Source organism: Nylanderia fulva, unplaced genomic scaffold (assembly GCF_048542155.1).
Source record: "Nylanderia fulva isolate GAGA-0341 unplaced genomic scaffold, ASM4854215v1 Scaffold48, whole genome shotgun sequence".
Taxonomy (NCBI): Eukaryota; Metazoa; Arthropoda; class Insecta; order Hymenoptera; family Formicidae; genus Nylanderia; species Nylanderia fulva.
In genome coordinates, this window is record NW_028190565.1 from 523,246 (window position 1) to 535,558 (window position 12,313).

Genomic DNA, 12,313 nt, shown 5'->3' on the forward strand with positions numbered 1-12,313 from the left:
CTTCAATTGTAGAGATTCCTTCTCGAACATTTACGCAATAATTCAACGAAAATATTACCGAAACCAATCTGTGGATTCAATCAGCAATCAGCTGATAGGACGAATTCCAGCGATCTCATTTTTTCTTGTTCACTGTTCGACCAAATCTTATATTGAATGGGCAGCAGTGATGTGCCGTATAATTTACGTCAATTCTTTATGTAATTTTTTTACACGTAATAAAGTAATGTTTAGCTTATTAATTTTTTACGTAAAAACGTTAAGAATATAAACAATGGAAAAATGTAAAAAAATAGTCTGAATTATTAATTGCAATTACTACTGCACAAACCAGGCAAACTTTATATTTAAATAATTTATTGTAATTTTATATTTAATATATTTCTTAAAATAGAATTAAATATTTACTTCAATTTTTATACACATATTTAATCATACGTTTTTAATAAAAGAAGTAATGTAATAAATGAAACTTTATTTTATTTTAGTCTAAGAGTAAAAGTACAAAAGAACATAAATGCATTTTAAAAAATTTGTGTATAAAATAACAAAGAACACAAAATAAAAGTTCTGAAACCAAACGAAAAACTCTAGTAAGACGAAAACAAATCATACACATATATAAATATTTTTTTCAATATTCACATTTGTTTTTATCAATAATTTTTCTTACTTTATATTTATTTTTATCATTTTTACTAATTTTCTATATATCTTGTTTACATTCTTTACACGTTGTTTACGTCAAAAATCAATTATTTCTTCACGTGTAAACGCACGTCACTGGTGAAAAGACACGGGTAAAACACACTACATATATAGTCGCCTTACCTAATGCAACGTGAGAGATGTAACACAACAAAACCTGTCACTTTCACTGTTTTCTAAACTCCGACAACACGATGATGCTCTCACTACCGACACGCGCGAGACACTGACGCGCGCCGCGCATGACTCGAACTCGAAAGTCGAAGATCGAAGCTACCCTCGCAAAGTGCGCTTGCGCGACGCCCCGTCGTTGAATAGGAGGGATGCGGTATCTAGGGGTGTATATGCGTATGTGTGCGTATATACGTGAAGAATTCTAACTCACCCCTTGGGACAAGAGAACTTTTTTGCATGTCCAACACAACTTTGAATGTATAAAGATCAGGGACGCAGTATTCCGGTCCGAAAAGAAAAAAGTTGCAATTTCCTTTTTTTGTTGTAAGCAATATCTTGATTAAAATTATTTTTCAAAAATTTTAGAAACAAAAATGATTATTAATTATTAAAAATCGTCAGGTATCGTTGGAATAATTCTTTCTTCTTATTATCAATTGATTAAATTTTTTGACAACAATCAATTAAATTGCTTTGACGGCTCTGTGCTTTTGTTGATCAACATCTTTCGATAAAGTTATTTTATTCAAAATTCTTGTCAAATAAGAACAAAATAAAATAAATTTCGAATATGAAATTTCAACTGCGGCCCTATAGACTATAGACGTACGTTTACCCTCTTTTTATTATCTCTCTCTATCGTTACACCTGACGACACTTGTAAAGTTTATACGAACTCTTGATCCAAATAAAAAGCAATAAATAGTTAATACTTCTGTATTAAGAGTCTACATCTCCTTGCGGAAGAGATAAAACAGTCTCAACATAATTTCGCATTTCTGAACATGCATATCATATTTTTTTGAAAGTTTTGCAAATGATTGCTTATATTCGTAAGTGTAACATATATAAATAAATATTAAATTATTAATTAACAAATTTCTTGCCACATATATTATCAATGATACAAGATAGATTTGTGTCTAATACCGATGATGAATGTACAGTGCTTATATGTGTCACTGGTGTTTGAATTTATATTGACCGGCTATTAGCCAATAAGTAAAAGAAAACATCTATTTTTTCACGTCAACTCTTTCTTTCTATCGATAGCGTATAACAGAGCAAATTAAATGATAATCACTAATATTTTCCAAATTAAAAACTATGTACGTACATACGTTTTTTCGCTTACTCTCATTGCGTCAATAAAATATAGAAGTGCAATAATGTCCTCATCAACACTTTTTATCCTGCGTATAGTAACACTTCTAACAATAAAGATTATTATCTATATTATAACACTATTTATTTGCCATTTACGAAGCTTTATCTATACGCTTTAACTATATATCCTTAGTGGATAGCGAAAATACTTGTCAACGAAATACGCTGTTATATAACGTATCGGAAATGCTGATTAATTAATTACTTTTTTAATTAATTATGACATTTAATTACAAACAGATGTAATCAAATGTAATTAAAATATTTTGAATTGACGATTAATTTTAGAAAGATTAATTAGAGATCGTTACAATGACGATTGATATAAGCTAGATTAATCGAAGATCGCTTAATTAACGATTAATATGATCGAAGTCAATTGAAGATTATTTAATTGACAATTGATATAAACGAAATTAATCGGAGAGCGATCGATTAAACGATTAATACAAGCTATTGAAAGTTTTTCAATTAAACGATTAATATGAGTTAATTTTAATTAGAAGTACTTTAATGGACAATTGAAAAAAACAGATTCAATCGAAGACAATTCAATTGACAATTGATTTGAGCAGAAACAATTAAAAAGTATATAATTGACGATTAAATATAGCAAATTTAATGCGAATCTTTTCCATTAATGATTGACTTAAGAAAATCGATATAATTTCTCTATGTCCATTAATTAACTATGTGTAACAATTAATAAAATTTAAATAAATTTAATCGAAGATGTTTGATTGATGATATTATAACATGAGTGAATTTAAATATTTAAAAAGCATCCTTTAGTTTCACATTTTACGTGTGGATACTATCTCAGTATGGATACTATCAAGACCAAAAGATATGCAGGTTCTTGCAATAATATCATCAGTAATAAATCGCAAGATATATGAGCATTTTTAATTTTTTTATTTCTAACTATTAAAACAAAATACACTTACAGATTATTTTCTGTTTTGACTAAAAGACATATTAAATTATTATTTAAATTTTTGCAACGTATTAATAAGAAAAAATTATTAATAAATTGTTCACAGATATACTATGTATGTATACATCTATATATATAAGCACCGTCCGTCTGTCTGTCTGTCTGTCTGTACCCGAACTACTTCCGCATTTGTGGACCGATTGTCTCGAAATTGGTACCAAAATGTTGCAAATTTTTCGGGGGTGGCTGCTGTGGGTTTTTTTTTAATTTTTTTATTTTTATTTTTTTTCCTCAGAGGAGGGTATGTTTTTGCAAAAAAAATTTTTTTTGCAATATTTCTGAACACATGGTATCAAAATGTTGCAAAATTTTTGGAAATAGCGACGATGCGGTTTTTTTAAGTGTTACACTTCCACCCACTCACCCACCCACGCATTTACCCACATGCATGCGCATTTATGGACCAATTTTCACGAAATTAGTACCAAAATGTTGCAAATTTTTCTGAGGAAACTGCTGTGTGGGTTTTTTAAGTTTACGCCTCCACCCACGCACCCACCCGCGCAATCGCATACTTATGAACCGATTTTTTTTAAATCGGTACCAAATTGTTGCAAATTTTGTGGAGATGGAAACGATGCGGTTCTTTCAAGTGTTACACCTCCACCCACGCACCCACCCACGCGCATGCGCATTTATGGACCAATTTTCACGAAATTGGTACAAAAATGTTGCAAATTTTTCTGAGAAAGCTGCTGTGTGGGTTTCTTAAGTTTACGCTCCCACCCACGCATCCACCCACGCAATCGCATATTTATGAACGGATTTTTGTAAAAATTGGTACCAAAATGTTGCAAATTTTTTGGAGATGGCGACGATGTGGTTTTTTCAAGTGTTACACCTCCACCCACGCATTCACCCACACGCATGCGCATTTATGGACCAATTTTCACGAAATTGGTACAAAAATGTTGCAAATTTTTCTGAGAAAGCTGCTGTGTGGTTCTTTTAAGTTTCATCCCACCCACGCATTCACACATTTATTCACAGACTTTTTCGAAATTTGTACTCAAATTTTGTCCGGGATGGCTACTATATGATTTTAACAAATTTTTATCACTTTAAATTCTGCAATCAAAATCCTAATATTTTATTTACTAGAGCAGATAAAGGCAGCATTGCAGTCGCACTAGAAAAAGAATTTTATATAAAAAAAGTTGAGAGTCTCCTAGAAGACGATTCTACGTATACCATAGTTAAAAACAATCCATCAACAAAAATAGAAAAAGAACTCAATATTTGTTTAAAAAAATGGTTGAAAAAAGACTTCATCAACAAAAAAGAATATTATTATTTATTTTCAAGCGACTCTCTTCTTCCTAAAGCCTATGGGCTCCCCAAGATCCACAAGGAAAATATTCCTTTTAGATTAATAGTTTCCTCAATAAATACTTCTCTATATAATATTGCTTCTTTCTTTCATAAAATTTTAAAAGATAGCCTTCCTAGAGCGGACAGTTTTGTAAATAACAGTTTTGATATATGCAACATTCTATCAGGGAAAACAATACAAGATACCGACATAATAGTTTCATTGGACGTTGTTTCATTATTTACTAATGTTTCCGTAGATCTTGCATTAAACGGTATCAATAATAGATGGCATTTTATAGAGTCACACACAAAGATTCCCAAAAATGAATTCATAGGTATGATAAAATTTATACTAACTTCTACATTTTTCACTTTTAATAACATAACTTACAAACAAATTTATGGGACTCCTATGGGTTCCCCACTTTCTCCGATCATTGCCGATATAGTCATGCAGGACTTGGAAACATTAGTAATTAGTAATTTAAATTGCGAAATGACTTTCTATTTCCGTTATGTAGACGACATTATTTTATGCACTTCCGCTGACAATATTACATATGTTTTGAACGAATTCAACAATTATAACGATAGACTACAATTTACATTGGAAAAAGAGGATAATCGTTGTATAAGCTTTTTAGACATAATGATCAAAGTAATAGATAATAAAATTTATTTAGATTGGTATCACAAAAAGACATTCTCAGGTAGATTACTTTCATTTTTTTCAAATCATCCGACTTGTCATAAAATAGGAACAATTTATAACTTGGTAGATAGAGCTTTATTACTATCACATCCGCAATTTCACAAAAAAAATATAGAGAAAGCTATTAACATTTTGCTATCCAACGGTTATCCTCTTGATCTAATTTTCACAGAAATAAAACGCAGATTAAAAAATCTCTCAACTAAGAAATTTAACAAGCCTAATAATAACAATATAACAGATACCAATAATACTAATACTAACATTAAATATTTTGTCATACCATATATAGAATCAATATCTGAGAAAGTTGCTTCAGCAATAAGAAGACCTGACGTAGTGGTAGGATATCGTTGCATTAAAAAATTGAATGACTTCATAAAAGTTCAAAAGGACAAAAATAATTGCCCCACGAATTCTAATGTTATTTATAAATTGAATTGCAACGATTGTGACGCCACATATGTCGGACAGACAAAAAGACAGTTAGGAACGAGACTTAAAGAACATAAAAATAATATTAAATTAGATTCTGCTAGACATTCGGTTGTCACAGAACACATTCTAAACGAACAACATACATTTGACTGGGACAATATTAAAATTATGGATCACGAAAAGAACTACCATAAAAGACTAATATCTGAAATGATCCACATTAAAGAACAGAAAAATGGAATTAATTTAAATACAGACACCGAATTGTTAGACAGTAGTTATTTTGACATACTTAAAAAATTTGCTGAATCATAATTTAGAAAAAACATTGGTAATAAATAAATACATCACGCTCTCTATTTTGACATTTGGTATTCAGACTTCGCAACACACACTTGAAATATCGGGGAAAAGGACTTGTTAAAACGATAATGTAAGTTGAAAGATTTTTTAATTTTCTCTGACATTGATTTAATTCGCGTATTATATCCGTAGCATGCTCAAATGTCGCATAACTTGGCATCTCAGACCAATCGCCTTGCATATCTATTGGTCAACAGCGAAGAATCGTTTCAATTTTATATTTTAATATTTAACTAATTTTGTATTTTTAACATTTAACTTTGTATTTTAATATTTAACTTTTATGTATTGATAAAGACTGTAGTGCAGTCGAAACGTTTACAATTTATATCGATTCTGTAACGGAATGTTAATTTAATTATTTAACTATTAATAAAAATTTTTACACCTTATTTATTTGCTCGTTCAGTTGGCCTACTATATATGATTTGTTTAATTTTGTTAAATTATACGAGCCTTTCATTAATTAATTTTCATTAATTAATTTTATCACTTTATTTATCCACCCACGCACCCACCCACGTATCCACGCACCCATGTGCATACGCATTTATTGACTTGGTCACACCAAGAAGTAATTTTTAAAAAATTTGTGTACGTGTTTGTGATTATGTAGGAATCACGGATTGTGTCTTATTTCGGATAGAATAATAAAGTATTACGAGAAATGGTTTAATATAGGTATATTCAGATAACTTATCCGCAGTTCCACGTACTCTACGGCTTCGCGAAATTCGGTGCTCTTCTCCCGGAACCTCGGGAGAGACGCTTTATATCTTCGTCAAGCCCCGCGTGAGCCAATCAGGAAGCGACACATCGAGTGTTCAAATTCGCATATCTAATCCATCGCATGGCAAAACAAGAGTACAAAAACTGTCTCAAGACAAATACGGGCTCGAGACAATAGACCCGCAAGTCACAATAAATTTCGGCCACGACCGATTCGTCAACACGAGAAATAACAATATATCAAAACAACTTGAAATAAAAACGGACTTAAGACGATAAATTCTCGATTCCTACAATTATGTGTGCAATTCGTATAAATAGACCTTTAATTTGTATGCCTCAGTGGCGGATTATACACGAGGCGCATGAGGCGCACGCCTCAGGGCCCGGTCGCTGCGAGGGCCCGGCCTTGCAGCGTATACTGCTCGGTTGGTCCTCGGCGGCGGCCGGCGGCGGGCGGCGGCGGCCGGTGGCGGCCGGCGGCCGATTCGTGCGTGCGCCGTGCATGTCACTTGTTAGTCGTGACTCGTGTGATCGTGTCTTGAAGCATTATATCAGAAACGGAAACGAAAGTACGTATACTATATAAATAAAGGAAGTTTAACTTTAATTAAAATTAACATTATTCATTCATATTATTTATTATTTTAGATTTAGACAAAATGAATTATAAACACGCTTCTGGTTTTGAAAAACGAAAAAAACGAAAAATTCTCGAAGAAGCAAAAAAACAATTGCCAAAAATAACAAACTTTTTTATGGCAAAAGATGAAGTACACGATGAAAATACATCAGATTCAGAAAAAGACGAAGGCGAAATGATCAACAAAACCAGTAAACATTTATTATTAGATGAAATTGGAGATTCTGGTTCTTTTATACCTGCATCGAGTGAGGCACATGAATTTATCGAGACTGATAGTAATAGAAACCGAAAAGAAGAAAAGAGCGAAGCTAGTCTACAAATAGTACAAGAACCTCAAGAAGAAAAGAGCGAAGCTAGTCTACAACGAGTACAAGAACCTCAAGAAGAAAAGAGCGAAGCTAGTCTACAACGAGTACAAGAACCTCAAGAAGAAAAGAGCGAAGCTAGTCTACAACGAGTACAAGAATCTCAAGAAGAAAAAATAATAAATAGTAATGAAATTAAGAAGGTTCTCAAAGTGTCTGAATGGTCTGCTGAAATTATTAGGAATAATAAATTTATAGAAAGTATAGTTAAAAATAAGCCAAAGAGCGATACTATCGAAGATACGGGTAAAATATACAAAGATGGCAATCGTACTTACTATAGATGTTTAAAAGAATCCGATTTTTATCGCTTTAAACCAAATGGAGAAAAACTAAAAAGAGAATGGCTAATATATGATTCGCATAATAAATCTGTGTACTGTTATCCCTGCAAATTATTTTCGAAGAAAATTACATTTTTAAGTGATTTCGGCTATAATGATTGGAAAAATCTCACAAGAACACTTAAAAATCATGAGGAAACTAAATCTCATTTAAGCGCTATAGTAACATTAGCTACAAGATCATCTTTAGTCGGAACAGTAGACATAAAATTAAGGTACCAAATTCAGGAAGAAGAACAATACTGGGGAAAAGTCCTAAAGCGTATACTCGCCACAGTCAAATTATTATCCAGACAAGGTCTAGCTTTTCGGGGATCCGATGAAAATCTTGAAAGTCCTTATAGAGGCAATTATTTAAGTTGCTTAATATATCTTGCCGAATTCGACGATTTCTTAGCAGAACATCTATGCCGCTATGGAAATCAAGGAAAAGGTTCTACCAGTTATTTATCTCATCATATATGTGATGAATTTGTTCAACTGATGAAGGATAAACTACTTGATACTTTCACGGCTGAAATTAAAGCTGCAAAATATTTTTCAATTATAGTTGATTCCACTCCAGACATAAGCCATTGTGACCAACTAACTTTTGTTGTAAGATATGTACATGAAGGGCAAGTAGTAGAAAGATTTATGGGATTTCTTAAAATTGAAAAACATACCGCCGAATACTTGCAAGAGATTGTTTTAAATAATCTTAAACAATTGGGACTTGACATTGAAAATTGTCGTGGTCAAAGCTACGACAATGCCGCTAACATGTCGGGAAAATACAATGGTTTACAAGCAAGAATAAGAACTCTATCTCCCACTGCTGTTTATATACCTTGTACCAATCATTCCCTTAATTTAGTTCTTAATTTTGCCTGTGAAGCTTGTTCCCAAGCTGTTGACTACTTTAATTTAGTTCAAAATATATACACATTTTTTTCTTCGTCCACACATAGATGGCAAAAATTAAAAGAAAATTGTAGTCCCGTCCCAAAAAGATTAAGCGATACTAGATGGTCTGCTCGACATGATGCAATACATGCTTTAAATAAAAATTATAAATCTATTCAAAACATTTTCATGAATTTTGCTCAGGATGATAATGAAAAACCTGTAACCAGAAGTGAAGCTTTGTCTCTGCTCAAAAAGATGGAAATTTTTGAAACCATGTTTTTAACGATTATATGGTCAAAATTATTGGAGAGAGTAAATGCAACTAGCAAGGCTCTGGAAAGTCCAACATTAAATCTTATCTCTGGAGTTCAACTTTTAGAATCACTTGTTACTTTTGTTGACGAATTTAGAGAAAAATTTGATGAGTTGGAAAATACAACTAAGTTAATGACTGGAAATGATGTACAATATAAAGACGAAACAAAGAGAACAAAAAAAAGAAAAATATTTGCAGACGAAATCAGAGAAAATGAAATTCAGTTGAGTGGGCGTCAAAATTTCAAAGTAAATGTATTTTATGTTATTTGTGATGGTTTAGCACAGGATTTAAAAAGAAGATTGAAATCATATTCAGAAATTGAATCCACTTTTAAATGCTTTTTTACAAATAACGACAACATTATCGATGAATCTTTGGCAAATCTTTCTGCAAAGTATCAAGGAGACATTGAAACAGTAAATTTAAAAGAAGAGTTTCAACATTTTAAAATCCTGTGCAATAACACCAATTCCGATACCATTTATAAAAAATTAGAACAAGCGCAATGTGTTAGATCAACATTCCCCAATATTATTACTTTATTAGAAATTTATTTAACCATCCCGTTATCCAATGCCTCTGCAGAGAGATCGTTTTCGACATTAAAACGAATAAAAAATTACTTAAGATCGACTATAGGGCAAACCAGACTGAATGCGCTTTCTTTGCTATACATAGAGAACAAAAGTATGGACAACATTGACTGTGATGCTATTATCAAAGATTTTGCTTTAAAGAAAGCAAGAAAAAATATATTTGTTAATTAACTTAATTAAGTACTAAAGATTAAGTAGTAGTAGTAAAACTACTTTTACATTATTATTTTGCTTTTTTATTTTATTTTAAGTTCTTATGTAAACAAATATGTTTATTTTATTTTAACAATTGTGTTAATTTTATTTTAACAAATGTCTATTTTAACAAATGTCTTTATTTTATTATAGTAAATAACAAATAAATTTATAAATGTTTATTTTCTGGTCATTTGTATTTTTTTAAGAAAGCAAAAGGGGCCCGGAAATTTTAGCGCTTCAGACCCAAAAGTTCCTTAATCCGGCCCTGGTATGCCTTGACCATAGTAACACATGTTGGGAGAGGAGATATTTGAATAAAGTACTTTATGCGTTGAAAACTGTTTATTACGCGGATTCAATACGAGGAGAATAATGAGTGTGTAATGCGTGTCTCTCGACCGGGCGGTCGTCTTATATACCGTCGTCAAAATAACCGACGCTTCAAATCGCGCCAATCACGCGAGGACACGAATTCGACAAAAATCTCAGACGACGAACGGATGAACACGTACGGAAGACATACAATACAAAAGAATGTAAATACCGAGACAATGCCTTATACTAATACATGCCCGCAATAACAAGACGGACGACGGATAACTAAATAAGTCGAGCCCAACAAATAAATGCCAACACGTATAATAAAAAATAAAATATATTATTATAGATTATGAATGGACAACTTTTTTCTGTGTAGTGAAGTGCAAGAAATAGTTATTGCAAATATAAAATAATAGAAAAAACAGTGCAGTGATCAGTGCCAAACCATATGGGATTACAGCAAAGCAGCAGTGGAATATAAAAGTAGATATATGTGTAAAAATTTTTTTTTATTTTTCGGGAGGGAATTACTGTAACGACTTCTATTTTTTCAACTAACTAATATAAAAAACTAATATTAAGAAAAACAAATATTAAGATAAACTAATATTAAGAAAAACAAGAAGATAGAGACACCGAGACACATCTGGCACCGTTCCAAGAAATTATGCAACTAATTTTGTTTAACAACCATACGGGCATCACCATGTGCAAGTTTGAACTTGCTTAGATTGCGACCAAGAACGAATACCCGCAAGAAAAAAAATTACAAGAATTCTTCCTTCTTCCTTATTCGCTTTACTAAATCGAGCTTTGCATTTATTCGAGTAACCCTTTCGAGTCTTCTTTTGATGCTCCATCGTCTCAAGAAATTATGCAACGAATTAAATTAAATGTATTGCAATAGGAAGATTACAATACAGCCATATAGAATTGGGTTTACCCCTGATGATGTATATGTCCATTATTGTGTCCGTTATTGTGGCCATCAACAATTTCTATCCTCAAAGAAGATGAACCTGTTTCTCTACTTCGAAGCTTTGAATATGACCAGAACCGTTTAACATCACGTTTGAGTTCGTGGATGTCATTTCTGTCGCATGTTCACTTTTCTCACCTTTAAGAGACCAGCGGCTGCAACAAAAATAGCAATAGCATACAAATTAAAATTTAATTTAATTTAAACAATTACATACAATACATCAAGAGGTGATTTTTTTATCATAAAAATAATATATATAATATCAGATAATTATCATAAAATACACTGTAGGAAATCGTCACAGCGATATCTAAGGGAGAAAGACATCACAAATGAAATCAATAACATAACTATTGAAAACTATCTCATTCTTAGGCAAAAACAGTCTAATTTCTTGTCCAAAGGCAATGAAATATAATAGTGATATAATCGATAATATCGTAAATATAAAAACTGCAAAAATTATTTTGAAATTTTATCCATGAGAAACATTCATAGATAGAAATTGATCGGACACAAAATAACCCGCATGTTTGTACCCTGAAGAGATAATACAATACTCACTTCAAGTCCGCGACATCGTTGAAATTCACCACGCTGATGAATACCATAATGGTAAACACCATGCTAGAAAATGGGAAGGTCCGATTAACCACGTTAATATTGATCACAGCCAACCACATAAGAGCCAGTGATCCCTATAATAAGAAAGAAAAAATCTGGTGAGTACACACACATAGAAATACACAGACATAGATATATGTATAAATATATTAAATTATATAATATTAAATTAAATTAAATTATAGTATAATAAATTGTAAAAAATATAAATTGATAAAAAGAATAATAATATAATAAAATAATAATAAATTAATGTTATCGATGGTAATGATCGAAATTGATGATAATCTCGATAAATTTATGCGAGAGATTAAAGAGCTTTACGAATTGTTCATTGTTTTATTTTTGCATTTTTTTTCTCTCTGTGTGTATGTATATACATATATATAAATTCATATATTTTTTTCTTATTTCGTTTAATTTAATAT